This window comes from Leptodactylus fuscus, chromosome 8, assembly GCF_031893055.1.
Source record: "Leptodactylus fuscus isolate aLepFus1 chromosome 8, aLepFus1.hap2, whole genome shotgun sequence".
Taxonomy (NCBI): domain Eukaryota; kingdom Metazoa; phylum Chordata; class Amphibia; order Anura; family Leptodactylidae; genus Leptodactylus; species Leptodactylus fuscus.
The window spans coordinates 29,384,999-29,400,757 of NC_134272.1; positions in this window are offsets into that span (position 1 = coordinate 29,384,999).

Below are 15,759 nucleotides of genomic sequence, written 5' to 3' on the forward strand. Positions count from 1 at the left end.
TATAAAGTATTAGGGAACCTTCACACGGAGTTGTGCTCCGCTCATTGTGACACATAAAACTCGTTCAGAATGGGCGCGTAAAAAAACAGATCCCATTGACTTGAATGGGAGCCGGCATACGCGTGCTACCCATTGAAATCAATGGGAGGCTTTTTCAACATTAGAAGTTTTACAAATTTTTACAAAACCAGAGGGGGGGGGGGGGGAGGACAGGAAGCAAAAAGAAAAAGGGGGGGGGAGGGAGGGGGTCAAAATAGCATACAGAGGTATCAATTGATGGCAAAGCATGGGGGAGGTGGAAGATGGGAAATAGGCAAGAAACCAATAAACGCTCTGGCGCAGCAGAGCTTACAAACAAAACGTGCAAAAACCTCGAAACTTACGAGTATCAATTGTCAGGTAAAATGAAGAGAAATTTGAACAAACAAATCGCACAGGGAGACGTTACACAGGGGACACAGAAGGGAGGAGGGAACGGAAATCGGCAGAGTAATAAAAATGGTTCCAAAGGAGCCAAGTCTGTCGATGCTTGGCATCATCCTGGCAGAGCTCAGCTACCAGGGTCTCCATAGTTCGCAAGGCAAGAACCTCATTCAGCCAACAAATGAGCGAGGGAGAGGTCGTGGACTTCCATAGCCTGGGAATGACTGAGCGAGCTGCCGGGAGGCTTTTTTTTTTTTTTTTTTTTTTTTTTTTTTTTTTACCTATTGCTATCAACGTGATACGTGCATATCACATTGAAGTCAATGGGATTCTGTGTTACATCGCACACTCTGACAAGTGTTTACGTGTCAGAATGAGCGGAGTGTTAGTGTTAGCCTTAGGGCCCATTCACACGGCGTAAGTGCGCCGCTCATTTAGACACGTATACACGTGTCCAAGTGCGGTGCTTGAAAACAGAGCCCATTGCTTTTAATGGGAAGCGCGTGTATATCGGCATATACGCGCGCTTCCCATTGAAATCAATGGGCTCTGTTTTGAAGTGCCGCGCTCTGACACGTGTATACATGTCTAAATGAGCGGCGCGCTTATGCCGTGTGAAGGTGCCCTTACCCTGCTATGCAAAAGGTAAAGCCTAATTGTCAGGAATTCATATCACATTGGTGAGGTCAGATCTGAAGCTACTACTGTTTTGTAGAACTTAAGACATAACTAAACTTTAAGATAACTTTTGATTTTTCTGGCAGTATTTGTGTCATAAATTTTGTAATATAATCTTAACAAATTTTGGTTCATTTCTGTCAAATCCTGCAGAATTTAGGAAAGTTCCTTTATCTATCCACACCAGATTTAACATCTGGTATAAGTCCGTGTGATTATATCTGGCAAATTTTCAGAGTGCCCATATTTATACTGGAAATTTTTCTTCTTTGAGTAATCTAACCCAATGACCGATGGTTAGAACAGCTGTGAAAAAAAACGACTTTCCCTTTTTTTTTTTTTTTTTTTGCATCCCAAGGGGCCCCATTGAAGCAAACAGGCATCACCCATTTTAACAGAGTATCAAAAAAATAAATAAAAATAGCACTGTCATAAGTCGAGTGAAAACCACCTCCTGTCCCTGGTGGTCCAGTGTGCTCCACTGCAGTCCAGTCCAGCTGCTCCCTGGGGCTTGTTCCGGTAGAAGTCCTCGCTGCACGTGACGTAGGCTGATCAGTAGCTTAAAGGGGTTGTCCCATCACAAGGATTCTATCTATACTGCTAGATTATGTGGCTTTAAGACTTTTCCTAAATGCATTGCTTTATCAAAACTGCTCTGTTTGGCCGCTATCTTAATTTATTCACTTCATGGTTTACACTCAGTTTCCGCTTATCTGCTCATTTGTCAAGTGATGTAGCTGCCTGCTCTCAGGGGGGGGGGGGGGGGCTAGGAGCAGCTCTGAGCTGTTTGTGCCCTTTAAGTAGCGGAGCTTCTCAGAGAGCTCTTATCAGTCGGTTTAATTGAATTTGGCTGATTAGGGCTGAGATAGGGAGTCCTTTACCTCTGTATGTAATGCAGTGACTCAAATCCAGCTCTGCTACATCAGCTTCACACTGTGGTAATTCATTTACAACCAATCCCGTGCAAGTGAATCCCCGCCCACCTATGTGCCGAGAAAAGCAGGAAGTGAAGAGAGCACAACAGCCTGCAGGTTAGTGAATAAGCGTCATGGGAATGCCCCTTTAATGCCCCTGAACGTCCCGATTGCTTTCCATAGGTCGCTCAGGAGACACATGTGGTGAGAATTTCTGCCAGAACAAAAGCCCCAGGGTGCCACTTGAGTGTACTGCAGTGGCGCCCACTGGAGCACAGGCCTGTAAGGAGGGGTTGTGTTTTTTTTTTTTGTTTTTTTGTTAATCCTTCACCTTTCCTGACCACCTAGCTGAAACCTGTAAGTCCTTGAATGAGAATGAGGATGGCTCTAATCAAGAAGCAAGGGAAAGTGACAAAATGCAGGATCTCACAGAAAGGAGCCAAAATGTGTTAATACATTTTATTAATGACATAAATGCTGTCCAAAAAGCAAAAGTTGTCGTATGCTTTAAGACTGTTTAGGATTAGATTGTCTAAAACTTAGATAATGGAGGGAATTTGTAACCCTTCTATGTCAGTTCTCTGGCATAAATGGGGGATAAGTTAGCGCATCTGTGGTGGCCTTTTCTTGTGCAAAATTTGTTACATCTCCCATTATGACCCTCGCTTGCCACTTCGCAATTGTGTCACAATTTCTGACATTCTATGCCACTTCTTGTCTGGTACACACTTCTATTCTGACAACCCGATGCACCTGATTTATTGAGAAGCTGGAGTCTCTTCAGGCTCGCATTGTAGCAGTCGGGAGTTTTATTAAGACTAGCGTATGAAACATTAATTAATAAATCTGCCCTCCTGTTTGTTATAGGCTGATAGTCTTATTGTTGGTCACATGATGAAGTGTCCATCCTGATCGCAGGCAGGCTGTGACACCATCTTCCTAGGTGCTGCCATTTTGAGGAGAATCGTCTGTGCCCGGAATGAGACCTGGGGCTGGTGGTCAGTTGCCATTACTGCCGGGAGCATATTTAAAGTTCCCAGGCTTGGCTGGCAATACCTTTCTAATGTAGGCTGCTGTATACAATCTATAATAGAAGTGCCGATATCTTGCAATGCATTGCATTAGTGATCAGACCCCCTGGGGTTCAAAACCTGTAATAAATACAGTATTAAAATTATAATCCCTGTACACAGAAAAAATTAAAAAATTACAGATGTCAGAATAAGGTAACTTGTAGAAAAAAGACTATGTTTTGCAATGTCCTTGGATTTTTGTGGGCATGCGCAGTCTGCTCTGCCTAGAAGTCTGAGACCTGCGCCGGAAGAAGAGAACGTTCCTGACAAAGATGGAGGCGGCGCTGGAGAGAGTTCTCTGGCAGCATTGGGGATGCCCCCAGTGCTGCGAGAGAACTAATTTGCATACTAACAAGAACCAGGATTCCTAGGGAATGGCAGCGCAGAGAAGACAACGAAAGGTAAGAGATGAATAGCCTTTCTGAAGGCTATTCCGACGTGTTACTAAGAAAAAAAATGTGTTTGTATGATAGGATCCCTTTAAGGGGACAAAATGTAAATAAAACTATAACAAACTGGTATCCCTGGAATCGTACCGAAACATAGAATACAGGTGACGTGTAATTTGGTTGCACCGTGAACATTGTAAAAACTAAGTAAAACTAAGCCTCTCTAAAACTTTTTTTTATTTTTCTTCCTCCAATTCCACCCCATTCTGAATTTTATTCCAGCTTGCCTGGGCATTGTATAGAATAATAAACTGGTACAATTATGGAGAACAATTTGTCCCGCAAACCTTAAGCCCTCATATGGCTCTGTGAATGGAAAAATAAAAAAAAAAAAAAAAAAAAAAAATGTTATATGGTTCGGAAGTCGAGAAGTCAAAATCCAAAATCTAAAAATGGCGGAAAGGGGCTGGCCTTAACAAATCTATCCCACTGAATTAAATGAGTCTTTGGAAAAGATAATGGCTCCAGTATCTACAGCTAGCTGTTGGCAGAAGATACTAACCAGGCTCAGACTGGCTCACAGGTGAATGCCCTGGAGGGCCCATGAGGCTGTGGGGCACCAGCTCATACTGCCATGGCACAGTACACTCACTGGACTTCAGATACTCATCATACAGTATCTCAGCCAGGTTATGTGTTAGTATAATATATGGTAGATTATTTATATTTTATATAGTGTAGACACACTGGAGTCAGGCCTACCAGTACCCTTCCTGCATGAGCTTCATCTTCCCAATCGGTTTTCTGGTTACTAAGGTCTTCTGCTGTGTACGCACATATTCCCGACTCACAGACCTGAGGGTTCTAGTCCAATGACACGCAGCAGACTAGTGAAAGAGCCCCAGGACAGAAGCAGGGAAAGGCAAAAGCTTGCCAAAGGGCTACTAATGAGAAATATTTGCATGCTGGAGAGATTTTAGGAATTTATGAAAAAGCGTCAGGTAATATTAGCACGTAGCTGCATAGTGGGCTTTAAGCATCCTAGTCCGACACTGATACTAGTCATGGCACATGTTGCTTGCCATACAGTACTGAGGTTATCTAATGTAAGACAAAACTTAAAGGAATTCAATTATTAAAAAGCAATTTTTTGTCCCTAACACTTAGGAATAGCCTTAAGAAAGGATATTCTTCTCCTAACTTTAGATGTCTTCTCTGCACCGCCGTTTGGTAGAAATGCCAGTTTTTACCAGTATGCAAATGAGTTATTTCGCAGCACTGGGGCATCCCCAATGCTGCAAGAGAAATTTCCAGCGCCACCTCTATCTTCGCCTGGAACGGCCTCTTCCTGTGTCGGCTTCAAACTTCTAGGCATGCGTAGTCGGCTCTGCCCGTCAGGCCTTGGGCAGAGCCGACTGTGTATGCCTGCAGCCATTTTCTTGTGGCCGCTTACCCCAGATTACTGTGTAAGCAGCCACAGGAAAATTGCTGCAGACATGTGCAGTTGGCTCTGCAGAGTCGGCTGTGCATGCCTAGAATGTTTGAAGCCAGCGCTGGAAGAACATGCAGGGGAAGGCCGTTCCAGATGAAGATAGAGGCGGCGCTGGAGATTCCTCTCGCAGCATTGGAGACGGCCCCATTGCTACGAGAGAACTCATTTGCATACAGAACCAGGATTTCTACCGAACGTTGGCGCAGAGAAGACATCTAAAGGTAGAAGAACAGCCTTTCTTAAGGCTATTCCTATGTGTTAGGGACAAAAAAAAAAAAAATTTTAAAAAAAATTTAAAAAAAAAAAAAAAAAAAATCGCTTTTTAATGATTTTATCCCTTTAAGACACAGTCATGGAGCCTTCTCAGTAGTCATCAGCTGTGTCTTCAGTCACAGACAGGTACTTACTGACACATTGTAAGGGGAGTGACATGGGAAACGCAGAGTAAGAATATTTTATGGTTTTATTGGAGTAAATATGAATGTCCTTGAAGAGATTGCAGTGCATTGTGAAAAAAGAGTAGGTCTGTGGTTTCCACTCAAAACATGCAGAGAGAAAAGTGGCGCTTGCAGTACTTTTCTCTCCGCATGATTCGTACAGACACCAAGCGGAAACCACACGGATCCCATTATAGTCTATGGAGTGCATGAAGTTTCTTAGCTAACCGCTTTTTAATGCGTATAAGTTTCCATTCGGAGGGGTCCCCATGCGGACATGAAAGTAGATCACGAAGTAATTTTCTGTCCGCATGTTCCATGTGGACACTGCGTGGAAAGAACATGGACTTCATTATAGTCTATGGGGTCCATGTGTTTTCACTGCACACTGTTTGCCAGTGCGTTCGGTAGTCCGTTCAGGGGGGTCCCCATGCGGACTCCCCTGTACGGATTACCAAAGCAGATGTGAACGAGGCCTTACAGGATCATTAGACTAAAAGAAAAATCCAGTTAAGATTCTTAGTTTTCATTTACTCTTTCTGGTTGATCTAGCAGTATCATATGGCCAGAAGATGGAGAGTGACTATGCCCAGGACTTCTTGAGTTGTCAGATTCTGTTTGTTTCAATGAAGATTTCCTTCTTGTATTCTTAATTTCCAGCTTAATTTTCTTCATTTCAGGTTCCACATCTTCTTCCTGGCTTGAATCTAATACGAAGCTGTATGGCTTATGTGTTTTTTTGCTGGTTTCCTGGTTGGTGGGCGCTGACTTTTTAGGCTTCCTTGATTTGCGCTCTGAAGTTGGTTGTTTTCTCTTCTTTTCACCTAGATTTTTATATAATAATCTCTTCTGTTCCTCTTTATATGAACGAATATTTCTGTGCAAGAAAATAACATACTGCCTTTAATATCAACCTCATATATAGTCACTAGTCATAAAAGCATTTGCTGCAAATGAAAATACATTTTAAAGCTGGCTGTGCACATTAAATAGCCATCTACCGAACAAGTTTGGCTGGAAGCTCATTCTTCCAAAACCTCCATACATGTGCACTGTCGGCTTGCCTGAGCATCAGTGGTGTAACTAGGAATGGCGAGGCCCGTGGCAAATTTTTGATGTGGGAGCCCCTCCCTGAATGACGCCTGCCGAAGAGCCCGATGGATTCCTGCCCCCCCCCCCCCCGCATTCCTGCGCTCTCTATTATGCCCCAGTGACCCCTGCACACAGTATTATGCCCCATAGTGGCCCCTGTACACACTATTATTCCCCATAGTGCCCCCTGCACACGCTATTATTCCCCATAGTGGCCCCTGCACAGACTATTATGCCCCATAGTACCATAGTGGCCCCTGCACACACTATTATGCCCCATAGTGGCCCCTGCACACACTATTATTCCCCATAGTGGCCCCTGCACACACTATTATTCCCCATAGTGGCCCCTGCACACACTATTATGCCCCATAGTACCATAGTGGCCCCAGTACACAGTATTAAGCCCATAGTGGCCCCTGCACACACTATTATGCCCGATAGTGGCCTCTGCACACACTATTATGCCCCACTGTGAACACCCAGAGTATAATAAATCGGAGACCGAGGGGGATAACAACATAAAAAACACTGTTACATACCTCTTCCTGTCTCCGCTGCACTCCTCAGTGGCGTCGGCCATCTTCAATGATGTCAGGGACGTCACATGACCCAGGACGCAGGCCCCATTCATGTGACGTCAGGAACATCACACAAGTAGGCCTGAAGCCTGCCCGGAGAGTTAAGTAATAGAGATGAGCGAGTAGTATTTGATCGAATACCTCCCCGCCATCGGTATCCGTGTAAGCGGCCGAACACCGAGGGATTAAACGCATCGAATATTTGATGCACTTAGCCGCTTGGTGTTCAGCCGCTTACACGGATACCTATGGCAGGGAGGTATTCGGTCGAATACTACTCACTCATCTCTAGAAAGTAACAGTGTTTTTTTATGTTGCCTTTCCTCACCCGGGCCTCCAATCTTTATACTCGGAGGTCTGAAAAGACCCCCCCCAAGTATAATCATAGTGTTTGTGGGGCCCGCGGCATCACATACCGATCACAGTCCCTGCCAGAATCGGTAAATAAATAGGGCCTGTTACCATCTGGAGGAACTCCATCTGGTAATGGCCTATTAAGAAAAGAAAAAAAAACGCAGTGGTAGCGGCTGTCGCCGGGCCCCCTGATGTCCAGGGCCCTGTGGCAGCTGCTATCGCTGCTATGCCGGTAGTTACACCCCTGCTGAGCATGTATATATTCTGAATCGGGAGAGGAAAGGAAGCCACAAGCAGCGGCTCATCTCCTGGAGAATAAAAGGATCTAGTATGTTTGATCAATTTTTGCTAATTTTGGGGAAGGTGAGGCAAAAAAATAAATATACTAATTTGCACATTACTGTTTTTTTTTTGTTTCTTTTTCCTGTTCACTGTGCAGGATAAATAACGCTATTTTTATTCTATTTTTTTTTTTCATCCCACAAGTGTACTTGAACCTGAGATTTTCTGATCCCCAGTGAAATGTACTTCAATACATAGTATTACAGTACATTGCACGTAATATCCCTATGTGCAATGGAGAAAGGCAGCAGCCGGGAGGCCATTGACTACAGTTCGAGCTGTTTAAAGTGACTGCTATGTCTCCAGTCTCCCTGAACGTATTCTCCTTGGGGTAAACTGCAAAGCACTTTGCTGAAACATTAACTAGAGTTCATTCGGAACTGTGGGGGTTACATACAGCGCACACTGCCCTCAGTCCACCACACCTGTCTTCTTACATCATACACAGGTATTTTCTGCACCTCCATCATACAAAACTATGATCTAGATCCCTTTACCTCTTCAGAAATAAGTGAGATCTGCAGCATGAACGATAAATCCGAGCAGTTGGAGAACTTTGTGCAATCTGCATGCTTCTAATTCTTTTCATAACACTTTCCAAACCCCTAAAACGTAAAAATATTTAAAAAAGGGGATTAGTTTTGAGATGACAAACAGTTCTTCTAAATATATTTAGTACGGTACATATACAGTATATAAGAAGAAGCATGCAGTTGGACTATCCCTGGTGATGTGATGCATTCAGGATCAACGTGATGATCCCAGTAGGCCAGGGTTCATATTGTAGGAGAAACTACAGTCCATATGTAAAGACCTTGTTAACAAAAGATAAGCCCAGTCCATTTGCTATATTAGGGCATATGGTTGCCTGACAGGATCTTTGGTCAGATACCCACCTGCTAAGAGTAGATCCTGCTCTGGCAGAACAGGCTACAGCAGCTGTTCACACTTATCCTAAGACCAGGTAAGGGAGGGTTCACACCTGCGCCCAATCGCCGCTTTGTGGCTTTCCATCTTCTGCCCGAGAAACCCTGACAGGAGACGGAAACCGGCAGTCAGTGTCCGCCCATGAGCGTTTTGTGGTCTCCGCGGCGAAACCGTTTTTTTTTTTTTTTTTTTTTTTTTTAATCTGGACACAAAGTCCTGCATGTCCGACTTCGTGTCCGGTTAAAAAAAAAAAACAGTTTTGCTGCGGAGACCAGAAGATGCTCACGGGTAGAAACTTTGCAAACCCATTCAAATGTATGGATTTGAAAAGTGAGTGCCGATTTCCTTCTCCTGTCCAGTTTCTCAGGCAGAAGACGGAAAAATGCAAAGCAGAGATCGGGCGCAGATGTGAACCCGCCCTTATAATTGACAAAATATACTGGATACACCAAGCCTGGCAAATACAAAACACTGTTACTAGGGTTGAGCGATCGGGATCGGAAAAGATCGGATTCCGATTGGCGATCAAGAAAATTTCACGATCGCGATCGGGATTCCGATCCCGATCTTTTCAGGCGGGCTCGAGATCAGGGCTTATTTCCCACAATGCTTGGCTACTGCGAACAAGCGGGGGGGGGGGGGGGGGTAATCACTACACAGCGTGGGGTCCAAAAATTGAATCAATTATTGGACTACATGCTGTGTAGTGAATAGGATCGGTTTTTACATCCGATCTCCGATTATTTAAAAAATCCCATTGACTTGCATTGGGATCGGGACCGGGTTCGAATGGAAAATGATCGGAAATCGGATTTTAAAAACGATCCTGAAATTTCAAGATTGGCTCAACCCTAACTGTTACCCATTCCACCAGACTTTGCTCTTAGAAACAGCAGGTCACAGCATTATAAGAATGCTTACATATGAAGGGAGATCCTCTTTTAACCATTGGTGAAATCCTACCCTTACCTACCGTCTCTACTCCCCTGCTCTTATAAATTGGTCCCATCTCCCACTAAACCAGTTGGTTACTACTGTAAGTTAGTCTATTGTACTTGTTTTTGTATTATGTATTTAATTTCGTAATGTCACCTTTTTAAAGATTTCCTGCATCCTCTTGCTGAACTTCGATTTACAAATATCCAGGATTTACTATACCATGGTTTTGGATCTGAAATATGCAAATGTTAAGAATTTTTAGCTTGTCATGATACAGTTAGGATATTTATAAGGCATGTCTGCTGCAAACTAGCAGGATCTTTGCCGTAATAAAAAATAAGATAATCCTTTAATAATCCCACCATGGGGAAATACAGTGTGCTACAGCAGCATGGATAATCCAATAATAGCACAAGAAACACACATGCAAAGCTCAGAATAGAAGATAAAAAAGATAGGAGGAATCATAACAAAGAAAAAGAAAAACTGCAGGATCATTTAGTTCTCTGTGCGGAGTGATCTTCGCTTGGCCTGGTGTTGATTATACAGCCTGACTGCAGATAGGAGGAAGGATCTCCAATAGCGCTCCTACTTGGGGTGAAGCCGTCGGTCACTGACAGTACTGCCCACTCTCATACATGGGATGGGAGTTGTTCTCCAGCATGGAGCCCCCCACTGCTCTCCGCTGACTAAAGTACACCACCAAATAGAGAGAAAACTAGTTCTGCAACTAAAACTGTAAATTTTACAAAAAGTACACACCAGACAGATAAGACAGAAACAGTGCTTAGACAAGGGAGCATAAAGTTGATTATAGGTTCCCTTTAAAAGAACTTTCTAATAATTTTTGCTTTTCTGACAGCATTTGTGCGAATAACATATTTTGCAATATACAGTACTTCCCTGCACATGCTATTATGTCCCATAGCAGCCCCTGCACATACTATTATGTCCAATAGTGGCCCCTGCACACGCTATTATGTCCCATAGCAGCCCCTGCACATACTATTATGTCCCATAGTGGCCCCTGCACATACTATTATGTCCCATAGCGGCCCCTGCACATACTATTATGTCCCATAGCGGCCCCTGCACATGTTATTATGTTCTATAGTGGCCACTGCACATGCTATTATGTCCAATAGTGGTCCCTGCACACGTTATTTTGTCCCATAGCCTGCACACACTATTATAGCTTGTTTCCATTACACGTGGCTATGTTCCACAGGGGACATAATGTCACAATTGTGTCTATGCCCAAGCTACCGAATTCCGGTTCCATCCTTACCATCACAGCCTATTTCACCTATTGTAGATCTCAAAAACATTTCATGGACACAACCATATACATCAATAACAATACTATACAAACGTCAATCTATCATAAATCTACAGTTTTGCTAGCGGGAACATGAGATGGATCACCTTTCACCTTAAAAACATGCAGAAATCTACAGCTAAGCTCTGCAGTACATTCAGATCTGTTCCATTAGTGAAGACAGGAAACATCTGCTATCATGGAATACATTCTGGTGATAATATCACTCCTTAAGGAGAGAGCACCTTCACAGGCATATAGAGACTTACAAAGCCATTTTCGCTCCACTAGGGGAATATGGGAAAAAAATGCAAGTCTGTTTTCCAAGGAATATATATTGCAGAGGAATACATTGTTACAGCTGAGGCATGGTCCATACATGTGCCAGGCTCTTTGTCGTTCGGATCCACCAGGGGATTCAATTGACAGAGAGTCTGTTAAAACAGTGGTTACCCATGAACACTAGAGATGAGCGAGTACTATTCGAAACGGCCGTTTCGAATAGCACGCACCCATAGGAATGAATGGAAGCGGCCCGCACGCAGACTTTGCCAGCGGCCGCTCATCTCTAGTGAACACCATAAACTACAATAGGATCTGTCGGCTTTCCACTATTTCTATATGCAGGAAAAGTAGGATTTTGACCTCTGCCAATTTTTCAGAGACTCCAACGCAGATGTGAACCTAGCCTAATATATAGAGGAGCAGATCCACAGAGCTACAAGAATGAGTGTGTACATCAGGGGTAGACCAATGGAAGAACAAAAGGACGGCGCTCTCAGGTCCAAAGGAATTTATTCAAAAATTCAGGTGAATTTAACCCGGAAGTGGCACATGGAGCGGTACGGTTAAATAGGCCGAGTAGCGCTCCGGATAGAGTTTATTTCTTCCTAGCTTGAGTGAAGCTCGATTAGTGAAGTTACGCACTTGATAAAGGGTTCCGACCCGAAACGCGGCAACTGTTTTTGCGTTGTGCAATCTTCTTTTTGAATAAATTCCTTTGGACCTGAGAGCGCCGTCCTTTTGTTCTTCCATTGGTGCATCCTCCTGGTTTTTGACCAGTGCTGCCACTCTCACTCTGACGAAGCCTAATATTGCTGAAAACGGAGTTGTGAACGGAGTCACAACCCGATCAGGTGAGAGGCCACCAGGTCCTGAGTTCTTTTCATAAACACCAGATAATTCATCTATATATTTATAATAGACCATCTACACTATAAGTGTGCTCGGTGTCTCTCTATTCTCTACATCAGGGGTAGGGAACCTTTGGCTCTCCAGCTGCTGTGAAACTACAACTCCCAGCATGCTCCATTCACTTCCATGGGAGTTCCCAGAACAGCAGAGCCAGTATGCATGCTGGGAGTTGTAGCTTTGCAACAGCTGGAGAGCCGTATGTTCCCTACCCCTGGTGTACATGAATGGGAGTCACAGGAGAGATCTCATCTGTCTGTCCAGCCATAGACCAGGTATACATATAGCTTCAAACCAACCTGTAGTGTGCGGATCTTTAATGATGTCAGGTCGTTTCCGTTTTCTCAGTTTCTTGTAGAGATTCTTGCAATCTTTGCACAAATGCCGGACATTACTTTTCTTGGACTCACCAGACTGATACTCATCGGTTGCCTCATAAGTGTCCTGGGCAATAGAGCGCTGAGACTCACCGTCATCCTGGCACAGAGACTTATCAGATTTTGTGGCGAGAAAACTTAGTCCAGAAAATTCACAGCTACTTTCCAGATTCAGCTCGTCTTTCACAGACAGAATATCTTGACAAACCGTTGTGGTCCGCTGTTCCCACTTGGTAGAGGTTATTGTTATGGCCTCACTATCTAGACTAAAGATGCTAATGGCTGAATGCTGACTGCTTATTGCTATGGTTTCTGACGCCATATTACTAGATGTCGCTTTATTTCTCTGGAGTGTCTGGTATCTTCCAGGACTGCAAGATCTTTGAAGTTTGCTGATATTTTGAAACGACTTCTTTGAAGTTTGCTTTGACTGATTTTCTTCTTTTTTTATTAATGACAGATACCTATGGGGGAGGGTAAAACAAACAGTAAAGAAGAATTAATTCCCTGCATAGATGCTTTCACATTTTAGCATACGGATTTGATATTTATATTTCTTGCAGTCAGCCCTGGACAAAAAAAAAAAATAGTTTTGTTGTTTTTCTTATTTATAGAGTACGGACTCGTTCACACGGGGCAAGAGGGGGCGGATTTTGATGCCAAATCCACCTCAAAATCCGCCCCCTCACAATAGAGGTCTATGTAGACTGCTAGCATCCATTTTTCCGTGACTGGTTTGTTCCCGCTCACAGATAAAAGAAGCGAGCTGTCCTTTCTTCAGGTGGATTCCACGGCTGATTCAGCCGCGGCGTCCGCCTTGCGACAGCACCCTCCGGACTAGGCCCATTCATTTGGGCCTACTCTGGAGTGGGAAGCCGCGACTGTCGGAAACGACGACAGTCACGGCAGGGACATTTTGATCCTATTCTGAGGCAGCTTCCCGCGTCAAAATCAGGACCAAAATACGCGGTCCCTAGCCCCATGTGAACTAGCCCCAACTGTCTTATTTGGATAGTACAGATTTTTATTTTCTTTTTTGTTACAAAAAATATATACCGTATATACTCGAGTATAAGCCGAAGTTTTCAGCACAGTTTTTGTGCTGAAAAAGCCCCCCTCGGGTTATACTTGAGTCAAGCAAAAAAAAAAAAAATATATATATTTTTTTTTCCTTTGAGGGGGGGGGGGGGGGTCTATGACCAGCCACAATAGTAATGTATACAAACTACCATAAAATAGTGGGGAAAAAAAAGCTTTAAAAAACAAATAAAAAGATACATAAAGTACAGGGCTCCTGTATTGAACTGCAAGAGCGGCTACCCAAAAATGGCCGGTGGCCATTTTTGGGTAGCCACTCTTGCAGTTCAATACAGGAACCGGCCGGCGGCCATTTTGGGGTGGCCTCTCTATGCTCCTATATAGAACTACAAGAGCAAGAGAAGCCAGAAGAGGCGGAGTTGCTGCAGAACAAGGAGGCGGCGCAGGAAAGAGCTCTCGGGCAGCAATGGGGATGCGCTCATCGGCCTTTCAGCGCTAGGGCCCGCCCTCATTGCTGTGGAGAGCTCATTTGCATACCGGTTAAAACCGGTATTTCTACAAGAACGGTGCGGCGGAGACCACGTCTAAAGGTAGGAGACGAATAGCCTTTCTTAAGGCTATTCCGACGTGTTCATTAGAAAAAAAGGTAGTTTAATGGTAGAATCCCTTTAAATACACTACATTAGGTGTGTTACAGGTGAACGTACCAGGTATCAACTACTGAAGACTATCAAGTTTTTTGTTTTTTTATATTTCCTACCCACTGGCTAACATGGTACGAGAACAAACATTTTCCTTCTACATATCATACTATTATTTGGGCACTGGGTGTAGGAAGTTACCCTGATGGGGGAGGGATTGGGGTGTCTACAGCAGTACAAAACCTACGTATGGGGCTGACAAGGAAATGCGGAGTAGTTTTGTTAAACTCTCATCCAGTTCGCTGTTATAATAATACCAACCACACCGTACTCGTCCTGTATGGAAACACCCCAAATGTTATGACTAGGCAGCCAATATACTTTCTGTACCAATTCCTCTGTTTTCTAGATCTCTGCTTGCTGTCACTTATTCTGCCTATTTCCAGTGAATAAAACTCAGTCCACGGTCATGTGATAGACACACAGGTGCATGGCTCGTTACCAGACAGATGTCTGTGACTATAAGGAGCTGTGTATCACACCACATGACCATGGATTGTATATCAAATGACCATGGCCTGTACATCACATGACCATGGACTGTACAGCACATGACCATGGACTGTACAGCACATGACCGTGGACAGTACATCACATGACCGTGGACAGTACATCACATGACCGTGGACAGTACATCACATGACCGTGGACAGTACATCACATGACCGTGGACAGTACATCACATGACCGTGGACAGTACATCACATGACCGTGGACAGTACATCACATGACCGTGGACAGTACATCACATGACCGTGGACAGTACATCACATGACCGTGGACAGTACATCACATGACCGTGGACAGTACATCACATGACCGTGGACAGTACATCACATGACCGTGGACAGTACATCACATGACCGTGGACAGTACATCACATGACCGTGGACAGTACATCACATGACCGTGGACAGTACATCACATGACCGTGGACAGTACATCACATGACCGTGGACAGTACATCACATGACCGTGGACAGTACATCACATGACCGTGGACAGTACATCACATGACCGTGGACAGTACATCACATGACCGTGGACAGTACATCACATGACCGTGGACAGTACATCACATGACCGTGGACAGTACATCACATGACCGTGGACAGTACATCACATGACCGTGGACAGTACATCACATGACCGTGGACAGTACATCACATGACCGTGGACAGTACATCACATGACCGTGGACAGTACATCACATGACCGTGGACAGTACATCACATGACCGTGGACAGTACATCACATGACCGTGGACAGTACATCACATGACCGTGGACAGTACATCACACGACCGTGGACAGTACATCACACGACCGTGGATTGTATATCACATGACCGTGGATTGTACATCACATGACCGTGGACTGTACATCACATGACCATGGACTGAGTTGTATCCACTTGGAGTAGCAGAATGAATGACAGCAAGCAGAGATCTAGAAAACCAATGAACTAATACAGAAAGTAGACTGGAGAATTGT